We start from the raw sequence: 14417 nt of genomic DNA on the forward strand, positions 1-14417 counted from the left end.
TTTTGTGTATGCAATCTTGTACTAGGATATTGACATGACAAGATTACATTGCTGATCAAAGCATGGAAAGAATACTGTATCTAAAAACTGAATAAAACAAGATATAAGCATCTGTATCATGTTTTTTTTTATTATTATTATTATTTTTCCATAATGTCTGTTCACATGGAAATTGTAAGCACTCTTGTGCATTCTTATACCACCAAAAGGGTGGGTAAACTGGAATCGGGTTGTCTATCAGTCCATCCATCTGTTTGTCTGTCTGTAGACACACCTTGTCTGGACAACTCCAATGAAACTTTTCAGTAATATTCAGGACAATGTGTAGATGTGCATGGTCAACTTCTAAACCTGTGGACCAATTTCAACAAAAATTTGCAGGAATGTTAGGGAACGTGCACATGCCGCTGTGTTTCAGAGGATGTTTATGTGCAAAAGTTCACCATGGGGAGATAGCTAAGGCTGTGGGTGTTGGGGGTATTAGTTATCATTTGGATTACAGTTTCAGTTATCCCTGGGCAATGTGGAGAGGATATAGTAATGATTTTGAGGATTGAATGTAGAGGTCACAGTACTTGCATAAGTACTATATGATTACCTTGTAAACGCATTGAGACTAAGACAGTATACCTTAATCAAATTTGGAACATGTATCCCTTATGAGAAGTCGGTTTCTTTAGAAATTCAGGGTCAGATGTCAAAGATCAAGGTCACAGTCAAAAAACGGCTAGATGCATTGGGATGTTCTTTGCATTACCCTCATTTTTCTATCAAATTTCACAACCTAAAAGATATTCACATCTTGCAAATTTCAAGGTTCAAGGTTACTGTTAGGATGTTAAAAAATGATAATACAAGAGGAATAAAATATCTTGCGACAAGTTTTAGAGAACAAAGAATATATAAACATGTCAACAGAATTTTAGAGCCAGCAAAACAAGTGTAAAATTGAAACAAAGACAATATCTACTCGAAGATTCCCTGAAAAAGTACAAGGAGAATAAGACCAGGTGTTCCGAAAGAATAGGCATCTTTTATTTTAAGTTATGGTGACATAATCATGTTTGTTTTAGAAAATTGGCACTCTTTTGCAGTCATTTACAGCCAATCTATATATAGAATACAATATACAATCAGTATATAGCAAGCTAATAACAAAGAATTTATTTTTTAATGGTCTTAGCATACCAGTACATTGATTTGTTTTGGCCAATTCTTTCAAGTCCTTTTCCTTTTTTCTTTCAGATAGAGTCGGGTCATTTGCCACTCTAATCTTACTGTATATTTCTTCCTTCTGTAGTTTCTTTGAATTCTGTTTTAGTGTCTTGGTTACACAGTGTTGCTAGGATTGGTCCGGAGGTCTTTTTCCCATCTTCCTGCTGTTGGTTTCCATTTTCTTTGTATCGGCAAAGTCTTATTACCTTTGTTACTGCTCCCTCCTCTCGAACGTTGCATACCTTGAATACATTTTTCACAAAGTCTGTATCATGGTTTTTCCTCCATTCTTTGACGATTGTATTTAGTTCACACCATAGATAACAGTGTTGTTCTCTCTCGACCTTCTCTCATTTAGTTCTTCTATGACCGAGTCAAAAGCCTGGTCCTCTCCTTGTGTTTATTTACTTTTGTCTGTTTCCGTATTTCTCTGGTTCTGGCTGTTTGATTTCCTCCGTAATGATTTCTCTTACTTTGGCTTCATCACACCTTGTTTCCACTTTCTACTCCAGCGTACTCAGTCTACTTTCATATTCTCTCATGATGGCCTGGCATCTCTCCTCTATTTTAATGTCAGTGACAATATTTTTTTCAACAGCTCCCCTACATTTCACGCAGAACCACATTGCGTCAGTGCTTTGGAGAAATTTACACTCGTCTTCAGTTTTGTTGAGGCATTTCATGCAATAATGAAGCTTGCATCGTTGACATTCTAGCATCATAGCTGCTGGGTCGTCAAATACGATTTTGCAGCTTTCACACTTCCATGCTTCATCTTCATTTTCAACATCACTACCCCAAGGCGTTGAAAATGGTGAAGCGACGGGTGATTCTCGTCTGGAGTTAGGTTTGGACCCTCGTGTTCCTTTAGCTCTTCCTGCTTTATTTCTTTTTGACTTTTTCGTTGGTTCAGAGGCAGTCGAAACTGTCGAAAGTGTCATATGTTCTGACATCTTCTAACAAAGCATGAGATTTAGTGTATTTTGTTCGCTTTCCTCAAATTTACGTTACTTTCTTCATCACTGATGAGATCTTTGTATTTTGTAGACAAACGAGAAAATAACAACACGTCATATTTTTTCTTGAACTATATTTAAAACTTGCAAATATAAGCACTATATACCGCGACAAATATGTACATTAACCATGAAATTAATACACAAAGCACTAAATACAACCTAATAAACAATGAGATAGCAAAGGACATAACATAAATAAGCACTAAATTTGCTATACATTAAACCATACGAACGCTGAACTACATGTACCAAAACCGTATATCCGTAATTATAGCGGTTTGTCTTGTTGAGTTTGATTTTTTTATTGCTGTATTTCCTGTAGGTATAATTCATCTAATGGAATGTATTTATGAACAACAATGAATACCAGTTATTTATATCTATCATCAGGAGTGTTCAATATTAATAAATTAGATTGTCTTAATGTCCAACATGATGCCTTTTTCACTTTTGGCTTTGCTACAAACTACTGGACTGGACAAGCCAAGTTGGCACATATCCGGTGAAGTTTCCTCAAACTGATTTCGCCCTCCAGGTAATTGTCCCATGCACTAAATAATTTTCTTTGCATATTTGCATACACTTTCCTCTGACGATGCTTCACTTTCTCCTCGGACAGCAGGCTCAGTTCATGTGACACTAACACAGTTTCATCAGAAAGGATGCATGGGTACTCAATATTAATGTCTATCATAGCGATTTTAACTGAACACTATTAACATTAATACAACCACTAGTCTACAATAAATGAGTATAAAGAAGACAAAATGTCTCCTTAACAGGAACTATTACTAGGGCTAAAACATTATTGAGATTTTTACAGAATTCAAAAACAGTTGAGATATCGATGATGTCAGCAATAACTAATTAATAATTGATGGAATTTTCTGGCAAATAAATTCAGCATTATGTTACAATGTTTGTAAATGTCGACATTTTTAGCAGTGTTCTTATTTAACACAATTCATTTGCTTTAGAATGGACTGTGTAATGTTTTCTTTTAAGAAACCACAACACTTCAACATATTTAGTCATTCACATCATCAATTTCCGGCTTGGGAGAATTAGAACAACTATTGCCTGACTGCATGCTGCGGAACATTCCATATCATGTTTTTTGCAATTGCATCTCTTAGTTTCACAATTGGTTTTGCACTGACATCGAATAATTCGCAGTAGTTGCTTGGGTGCAGCAGCTTCGTTTGTTTTTATAGACAGAAGTCTTTCTTCTGAAAGGGGAGCTATGGGTGACTTCAGTCTACACGCCTGAATTGACGCTTGCCCAACAGCCGATAATTTCACAGTGGCGTCCACCTGGCTAATAATCTCTTTCAGGCACGAAATCCAAGTTTTGCTGTTGAGATGACAAGAACTCTGAGGATGGGTAATTGACTTTGAAGCTAAAACCCATTGATTTGATATCCGCCTTTATTAATTTTGCTGCGATAAGAATCACATGCTTTTTTCTTCTTCATTTGCAATCTTTGGTCGATCATAGAACTCTTGTAGAATCGTACTGACGTTATGTGCCATGGTAACAACATTCGGTTTTCCGTACAACTGATTTCCCAAAGTGGTCAATTATCTTCTTCATATATACGGAACTGTATGCCTCGTTTCCACAAATCCGTTCCATTTCTTTAACAAGGTCGCTTATAGTTATTTGCTCTTCATCTCCCTCCTCAATCAGTTTGATCACTTTCTGAAAGGCGTTTACTGTGGATTAATTCTTGGGTTGTCCGGGTGTACATTTTTTTGTGTTCATCATTTTCAGAGACCTGACATAAAGATATCATTTTTCCAGTTCTGAAATTTACACCGCAGCGTTGATGGTATACTGCATCGGCAGCATGAAGGTTTGCAGGAGCCATTTGAAGCCTACTCTGAACTGCTTGCGACCATTCATCTTTCCTTGACATGCATGCTTTCTCGAAGTTGCTCCTAAACTGTATCTTCCTGACCGGGAAGACATCATGGCCGCGCTTTTTTCGTTCAGTTTGGCTATCTACTACAGAAAAGGCAGTGTTCCCGTAGGTTGAAATCAGGTGTAGACAATCTAAGGCTTCTAATCTCGTCGACAACTTTGATGGACCTTTTGACCTGGTACAGCCGTAATATTGTCACCTCTTAACTGACTAGCAAGGTTTATACCCTCACATCCTTTCAGACGAAGCTGTGCCTTTGACTCATTCTCATCAATTTGTTTTTTGCAAATCACACAGGCTTCCATCAAAAGCTGCAACGAAAAACACATTTTACCTAAACCTGTTGCCAAAAAGCCAAAAATTGATTTTTGCCATTAATGTGTAGAAAAATAAAGGTTTATAGTGATGGTGCAGTTGTTCAGAAGATGATTAGTTTGATAAGCGATTATTTCAAAATTCGATGTCTTTGCATCTCGAAAATAAGCCGATAATTCTAATTAAATCTTTGAATAAGACAACATAACTATACCAAATCACGCGCGAAATATATTATATAAATTGTATATTTACACCATTATCATCGTTTTGTGTTGCTAATCACTAATTAAGCTAATTATCTTTTAACAACTCGCACCAGAAATAATTAAGTGTATCGCCTCTGGGGAGGTGATTAGAACATAAGTTCAAGTTTACAGAAATAAGTAAGAAATCAGATGAACTAAGAAATATAAACGTAAAATTTGATACAAAACTAAAACTCAGTGTAACACCGGTCAACAGATGAAAGACTCTTGGTGTATGTTTAGAAATTTATTGGTCCGAGGAGAAAGACCTATAATATAAATAAAAGACTTCTTACGATCACTTCCATACAGTTCATACTCGTTCTTGCACACAAGATCTCGCACCACTGATCAGATAAAATCGAGGTAAGAATTCTGCTGTGTACTTACCAGGGTCTGTGCTGGGGGTCCAGAAATATCAGATCGCGTCCTTCCACCAGCATAGGCAACGTAAGAGTGAAGCCTATACTGGTAGCATCACTTAGGTGGCGGGAAAGGGTGAAAGGGTAACATGCGTCCAATCACACGCTCACAGTACATACATCCCTATGTGCACTGGTGACCCTACGACCCGAATATATTTAACCCAGGTTACATACTCCCCCGCAGAAATAAATGTCTCAGGCATTTACCACGCTTAAATATATTCGCACTTACTACTGGAATAGGTAAGACAGCGGAACAACATAAGGTATGATTTGCCAAATCACCAATATTGTGCTAGCAACAATATTGTTGTTGCACAGGGTTAACAGATTCCTGATACTTATAGGGAAGATACTGCTAAACAAATCCCTGTTCATACTATCTAAGAGAACAGAACAGAAACTATACAAAGTTTGACTCTACAGCTAAGCTTGAGTTTGCTCTGGAGAACCTCTTATCAGAGAGACATATACACAGGACTCCCTTCAGGGTGCCATTCTCCTTAGTAATGAAGAAATGAGATCTTAATCCAGGTAAAACAATCACAATCATTTGACCTTGCAATCTTTGCAGTTTGCAAGTAGACATACCGCTTATGACTTGACATTTCATCACTATAAAGTTGCACAGGCTTCCAGGTCAGACATCGATAAGATACGGTGGTTGGGGAGGTCCCTACCTTAAACCACTCATCGACATCTGCCCCGAAATTAAAGGTAAAACAACTGGTTTACTAAAAATAATATTTCAACAACTACTGTATATGACTAGTGGTTGGGGAGGTCCCGACCTACTAGTGGTGATCATACAGTTCACAACCATAAAAATGTAGGTAATTATAACAGATAAAAACATTCACACAATATAAAAATATCTAACAAATTGGACAGCCAGGGAATAACGGACTTAGACTACACTACAGTTTCCCGATAGATGGTCTGATTTGTCTGCTGGGCATATGCCCACTCACCCAACCTGTTTGGAGGACGACGATTACGTGTGGAACGTCGTAACCCAAGGTTAGTGGACACCTCCGCCCACGGATCTACTGCTTCCGGTTCCGGTTCCATCACCTCCTGGGGCTCAATCCCAATATCGGACTCTGATTGCCCCTCTATTGTCACAGGTTCGTAAGATGACAGGTTGATAACTTTAAGCTCAGAGGGCGAGTTCCGATGGGTGACAACCGGACCCAGCTTGTTTTTCCTCTGATGCTTCCTTGGACGAGGTGGGGGAACTGGTGTAATACCCTCACTACTATCCGAGTCTGTTGTCTCCGACTCGCTCTCTGACCTCATGTTCACAGACTTAGGCTGAGATGGTTTCACCTTGCGGTGAGCACTCTCAATGGGAACCTCTAAGGAATGCATCAACAGACAAACGTGGATGCCACCCAAACATAAGGAAATGTGGGGAAAAACCGGTGGCATTGTAAGATTGGACTAGCGGCGCAACAAAAGATTTCCAATCCTTCTTTTGCTCAGCCTCCAGAGTGGCGAGCATCCCCAACAAGGTTCTGTTAAACCTTTCTGCTGACCCATTCCCCATAGGATGATATGGGGTGGTTCTGGTCTTCTGGACTTGGGCTATCTTGCACAGCTCCCTTATCACCTTACTTTCGAAATTACGCCCCTGGTCACTGTGAAGCCTCTCGGGAAAGCTATAGAACACTATGAAATGTTCGTAAAGAGCTTTTGCAGTGGCCTTTGCTGTTTGATTACGACAGGGGACCGTGTGGGCGTACCGAGTAAAATGGTCGGTGATAACCAGAATGTTTTCAACACCACCCTTGGAAGGCTCGAGACCCAGGAAATCGACACAAACCAACTCCATGGGACGAGTTGACTTGATGGGCACTAGTTCAGCAACTGGTTTGATTGGGGCTTTTCTTCTGATGCAGCGACCGCATGTCTCAACTCTTTCGTTCACATCCCTTTCCATATGTGGCCAGTAAAAACGCTGTCTCGCCAACCAAAGCGTCTTTTCTTTCCCCTGATGACCGAAATCATCATGCAGCCCTTTTAAGGCGAGGGAATGGTACTTCTTTGGAAGGACGAGCTGGTTCAGCTCTTGACCATCCAGAAAAGTGGTTCTATATAAGACACCGTTATGTAAACGAAACATCTTCCAAGCCCTTAAGCATTTCTGAACATACGGGGTTTCCTGTTGGAGTGGTTTCCCCCTGGGATGAAAACCGCTTTCAAGGAGGTCACAAACTCTTGCTATATCCAAGTCCTCTCTCTGTTTGGTTGGCCAGTCCATCGATACAAAATTGCCCTCAGTCTGTGCACGCTCACTGGCCACATGATGTGCACAGGAAGAGGCAACACTGTCCACAAGTGGAATATCAACAGACATAGACTGGCAAACTGCCTTAATGACTTCAGAGCTTGCAAAGGATATTCGAGAAAGACCATCTGCATCAGCGTTGTTTCTCCCAGCTCTGTACTTCAAAGTGAAGTTATAATTAGCTAAAGCGGCAACCCACCGATGACCGGTAGCATCCAACTTAGCTTTTCCCAGCACATAGGTTAGGGGGTTATTATCAGTCACAACCTCAAACGTATTACCATAGAGATAGTCGTGAAGTTTATCTGTCACCGCCCATTTGAGTGCTAGAAATTCAAGCTTGTGAGCCGGATAGTTCCGCTCGCTCGGCCTCAGCCCTCTACTAGCATATGCTATAACCTTTTCTTTACCATCCTGAATCTGGTAAAGTACTGCCCCAAGACCTGTGCTACAGGCATCTGTATGGAGAATGAAAGGTTTAGAGTAATCAGCATAAGCTAATACAGGTGGTTGCGTCAACTTCTCCTTAATTAGCTCAAAAGAGCTTTGCTGAGGGTCACCTTTGTATAGTTTCTGTTCTGTTCTCTTAGATAGTATGAACAGGGATTTGTTTAGCAGTATCTTCCCTATAAGTATCAGGAATCTGTTAACCCTGTGCAACAACAATATTGTTGCTAGCACAATATTGGTGATTTGGCAAATCATACCTTATGTTGTTCCGCTGTCTTACCTATTCCAGTAGTAAGTGCGAATATATTTAAGCGTGGTAAATGCCTGAGACAATTATTTCTGCGGGGGAGTATGTAACCTGGGTTAAATATATTCGGGTCGTAGGGTCACCAGTGCACATAGGGATATATGTACTGTGAGCGTGTGATTGGACGCATGTTACCCTTTCACCCTTTCCCGCCACCTAAGTGACGCTACCAGTATAGGCTTCACTCTTACGTTGCCTATGCTGGTGGACGGACGCTATTTAGTATATTTTGTTATATTGTTAATAAGATTATTGATCCTATTTTCGTCTTTGGGTTATTTTTAATGACAAATAGTCCACGTCATCGTTCCTTATGACGACAAATCCAAGATGGCAGACACGTGCATCTCGTGAACGGGGGTTGCCCGCAAATAAGCCCCCTCCCCTCTTTTGACAGTCTTTTTTAACTAGGTGGGGGGGGGGCTTATTTGCGGTAAAATACGGTAATACATATCACAGCTAAATTCACTAGTATACAATGCGTCGTCTGCATTGGGATTATCAACCTTGTGGAACTCTTTTTTAATACGGTGGCCCATACGTGCTGGAAAGATCATCGCGATTTCCGACGTTCAGCTGCTTAGTAATTATGAAGATTTCATCTTTTTCCCCTTTGTCGATTTTTGATATGTTGTTTATGGTTAGTTGATGTAACGTTTAGCATAGAAATTATTTCTGTTGCAATTAGTTTGGGGTTTATCATAGGGTGACCAGACTATAAAGTGACTGGTATGTAAAGTGTTTCAGTGATTGTGAGTAGGCCTACTGTGTTTCAATATAATGTGCTGTATTAGTTCTTGTAATAGACATTATAATGTGTTTAGTGCTCTCATGCAAGTCACAAAGAACTGTATCGCTGTGACATTGGTAGAAAGATATGCACATGTGTTACAATGACCTCAGTAAAATATATTTTGTTGTATTGTTAATAAAATTATTGATCCTATTTTCATCTTTGGGTTATTTTTAATGACAGATAGGCCAAGTCATTGTTCCTTATGACGAAAAATCCAAGATGACGGACACACATATATTTCGTGAACAGGTGGATTGCCCGCAAATAAGCCCCTCCCCTCTTTTGTCTTTTTTGAACTGGGTGGGGGCTTATTTGCGGTAAAATACGGTAATGATTATTGGTACTTTAATCATTGGAATAACTCTATGTAAAACTGCACAAACCAAACAACTCGGGAACAAAACAGATTTAATGCTGAGAATAACAGATTACAAAAATACTTTATAAAGAAACATTAAACAATTATTTTATCAACAAAAAAATAATATCACAGATTTCACAACACTTACTTCACTATGGACAGAAATGTCGACGTTTGTTCTTCTTACAATATTTATATTTGCACATTAATGCTGTTATATAAACATTCCAGAAAGAAGTGTAATATGAAGGATAAAAGGTGACGCTCAACTCATGAACATTAGGACATCATTGTAGGATCAAAATGACAAAGGTACACCAACAAAATAGCTGTTCCATACTTCACTACACTGTATACTGTGAATTCATATTTTCACAGGACTCAATTTTTGTGGTTTTTCAAAAAATCACTATTTCCTGAAAATTGGGTTTTGTGGATTAATATAGCTAAATAAATAAATGCATTAATTAATCAACTCTCTGATTTTAACATTTTTTGGACATACACATTGTTGATTAACGGTAACAACAAAATCAATTAAAGTAGCTAGTTTACAGTAATGAGTAGTTAATTCAAAATACAATCACTTGAAGTTCATCAATATCATCAATTAATTTTGCGGGATAACACATGTTGAATATTAACTGATGAATGTAGACAAGAGTAAAAAATGGACCTGAACTGGTGGACATGACAAATAATTTTTGTCCAGATAATATTATCATGCAATCTGTCTCAAAATCAAGGACTGGGCTTGTTATAACTCGCTGAAATATTACTGATTTATATATATCAGGTAATCATAGCGGTGTTGTAAACAAAAACAGCTGTCTTTCATTCACTTGTATATGTACCTGTCTCCTTTGTACTGTTTTTATTTACTTGTATATGTACCTGTCTCCTTTGTACTGTCTTTACTTGTATGTGTACCTGTCTCCTTTGTACTGTCTTTATTTACTTGTATATGTACCGGTCTCCTTTGTACTGTCTTTATTTACTTGTATATGTACCGGTCTCCTTTGTACTGTCTTTATTTACTTGTATATGTACCTGTCTCCTTTGTACTGTCTTTATTTACTTGTATATGTACCTATCTCCTCTGTACTGTCTTTATTTACTTGTATATGTACCTGTCCCCTTGGTACTGTCTTTATTTACTTGTATATGTACCTGTCTCCTTTGTACTGTCTTTATTTACTTGTATATGTACCTGTCTCCTTTGTACTGTCTTTATTTACTTGTATATGTACCTGTCTCCGTTGTGCTGTCTTTATTTACTTGTATATGTACCTGTCTCCTTTGTGTTGTCTTTATTTACTTGTATATGTACCTGTCTCCTTTGTAATGTCTTTATTTGTATATGTACCTGTCTCCTTTGTACTGTCTTTATTTACTTGTATATGTACCTGTCTCCTTTGTACTGTCTTTATTTACTTGTATATGTACCTGTCTCCTTTGTACTGTCTTTACTTGTATATGTACCTGTCTCCTTTGTACTTTCTTTACTTGTATATGTACCTGTCTCCTTTGTACTGTCTTTATTTACTTGTATATGTACCTGTCTCCTTTGTACTGTCTTTATTTACTTGTATATGTACCTGTCTCCTTTGTACTGTCTTTATTTACTTGTATATGTACCTGTCTCCTTTGTACTGTCTTTATTTACTTGTATATGTACCTGTCTCCTTTGTACTTTCTTTACTTGTATATGTACCTGTCTCCTTTGTACTGTCTTTATTTACTTGTATATGTACCGGTCTCCTTTGTGCTGTCTTTATTTACTTGTATATGTACCTGTCTCCTTTGTACTGTCTTTGTTTACTTGTATATGTACCTGTCTCCTTTGTACTGTCTTTATTTACTTGTATATGTACCTGTCTCCTTTGTACTGTCTTTGTTTACTTGTATATGTACCTATCTCCTCTGTACTGTCTTTATTTACTTGTATATGTACCTATCTCCTTTGTACTGTCTTTATTTACTTGTATATGTACCTGTCTCCTTTGTACATAGGAAGGTTTTATTTGCTATGATTTATTCTTTGCCAGAATGAAAATCTTTAAGTAGGAAATATCTCGCAGGAAAATGTTGTGCTGACATTTATACACCACATAAAGGGATTAATATTCTATAGAAGAAGACTCCTTAAGAGACGATTAAATGAGCTGATACATCTTGTGTCCAATCTTTTTGTTTATAAACAAGGAAATATGCGTCAAACAAAATTATTCCAGGTATTAAATAAATACAAACGCATAATGCTATAGGTTACCTTGGCAACCCTAGACATATAGAATGATATTTTGATCGCATGAATTTTCTAGACTGATTGTTCAACACAATAATTTATGGGGAAAACACGACATCAAATATTGCAGATAAAACCTGCTATTATAACAAAAATAACACATTATTAGGACGGATAGTATCATATTTTATAAATTAATGTAAGTACATTTGTATGTCTACCCTGTCAAACATAACAACATATACCTGACTAACAGTGATCTGTGATATAGGAGTAGCTGTGTTATTACAGGCCTGTATGTCATTTATACTGATGATACTTAAGATATATTACTTCCACTTTATAGCGAGGTGCAATGATTCATTATAATATATATCACAAAGTGTAATGTTTACTAATCTTATAGGTATTTATCATTTTCACACAATATACAATGTAGTAAACTTACTTAAAGTAGATACTAAATGAACCAGATCATCAATGACTTTTCTTCCTTTTCTCTATGTAAACAATAAAATAAAAAATTCTGATCTTCAGTTTTCTGATTTTGTTATAATGTCATAAGTATTTTAGAATTTTGGTTCCTTCACACAGGAATTCCAATACCAAAACAGTTGAATTTAGCATTACATAAGTAAATAAAAATCTAACTTACTGCAGGTGTGACATGTATCAGAAATACCTGTATCCAAGGACAGGTGTATCAGACATGTATCAGAAATACCTGTATCCAAGGCAGGTGTATCAGACATGTATCAGAAATACCTGTATCCAAGGACAGGTGTATAAGACAAGTATCAGAAATACCTGTATCCAAGGACAGGTATCAGAAATACCTGTATCCAAGGACAGGTGTATCAGACATGTATCAGAAATACATGTATCCAAGGACAGGTGTATCAGACAAGTATCAGAAATACATGTATCCAAGGACAGGTGTATCGGACATGTATCAGAAATACCTGTATCCAAGGACATGTATCAGAAATACTTGTACCAAGGACAGGTGTATAAGACATGTATAAGAAATATTTGTATCCAAAGACATGTATCAGAAATATCTGTACTCACTGACAGGTGTATCAGACATGTATCAGAAATACTTGTATCCAAGGACAGGTGTATCAGACATGTATCAGAAATACCTGTATCCAAGGACAGGTGTATCAGACATGTATCAGAAATATCTGTACCATCAGACATGTATCAGAAATACCTGTATCCAAGGACAGGTGTATCAGACATGTATCAGAAATATCTGTATCCAAGGACAGGTGTATCAGACATGTATCAGAAATACCTGTATCCAAGGACAGGTGTATCAGACATGTATCAGAAATACATGTATCCAAGGACATGTATCAGAAATACTTGTACCAAGGACAGGTGTATAAGACATGTATTAGAAATATTTGTATCCAAAGACATGTATCAGAAATACCTGTATCCAAGGACAGGTGTACCAGACATGTATCAGAAATACCTATATCAAAGGACAGGTGTATTGGACATGTATCAGAAATATCTGTACTCACTGACAGGTGTATCAGACATGTATCAGAAATACCTGTATCCAAGGACAGGTGTATAAGACATGTATCAGAAATACCTGTATCCAAGGACAGGTGTATCGGACATGTATCAGAAATACCTGTATCCAAGGCAGGTGTATCAGACATGTATCAGAAATACCTGTATCCAAGGACAGGTATCAGAAATACCTGTATCCAAGGACAGGTGTATCAGACATGTATCAGAAATACATGTATCCAAGGACAGGTGTATCAGACAAGTATCAGAAATACATGTATCCAAGGACAGGTGTATCGGACATGTATCAGAAATACCTGTATCCAAGGACATGTATCAGAAATACTTGTACCAAGGACAGGTGTATAAGACATGTATAAGAAATATTTGTATCCAAAGACATGTATCAGAAATATCTGTACTCACTGACAGGTGTATCAGACATGTATCAGAAATACCTGTATCCAAGGACAGGTGTATCAGACATGTATCAGAAATATCTGTACCATCAGACATGTATCAGAAATACCTGTATCCAAGGACAGGTGTATCAGACATGTATCAGAAATATCTGTACCATCAGACATGTATCAGAAATACCTGTATCCAAGGACAGGTGTATCAGACATGTATCAGAAATATCTGTACTCACTGACAGGTGTATCAGACATGTATCAGAAATACCTGTATCCAAGGACAGGTGTATCAGACATGTATCAGACAAGCCTGTATCCAAGGACAGGTGTATCAGACAAGCCTGTATCCAAGGACAGGTGTATTGGACAGGTATCAGAAATACATGTATCCAAGGACAGGTGTATCAGACATGTATCAGAAATACATGTATCCAAGGACATGTATCAGAAATACTTGTACCAAGGACAGGTGTATAAGACATGTATCAGAAATATTTGTATCCAAAGACATGTATCAGAAATATCTGTACTCACTGACAGGTGTATCAGACATGTATCAGAAATACCTGTATCCAAGGACAGGTGTATCAGACATGTATCAGAAATATCTGTACCATCAGACATGTATCAGAAATACCTGTATCCAAGGACAGGTGTATCAGACATGTATCAGAAATATCTGTACCATCAGACATGTATCAGAAATACCTGTATCCAAGGACAGGTGTATCAGACATGTATCAGAAATATCTGTATCCAAGGACAGGTGTATCAGACATGTATCAGAAATACCTGTATCCAAGGACAGGTGTATCAGACATGTATCAGAAATACCTGTATCCAAGGACATGTATCAGAAATACCTGTATCCA

The sequence above is a fragment of the Ylistrum balloti genome, unplaced genomic scaffold (genome assembly GCF_031769215.1).
Source record: "Ylistrum balloti isolate Yb309-2 unplaced genomic scaffold, AGI_CSIRO_Ybal_v1 Utg369564, whole genome shotgun sequence".
NCBI classification, from domain to species: Eukaryota; Metazoa; Mollusca; class Bivalvia; order Pectinida; family Pectinidae; genus Ylistrum; species Ylistrum balloti.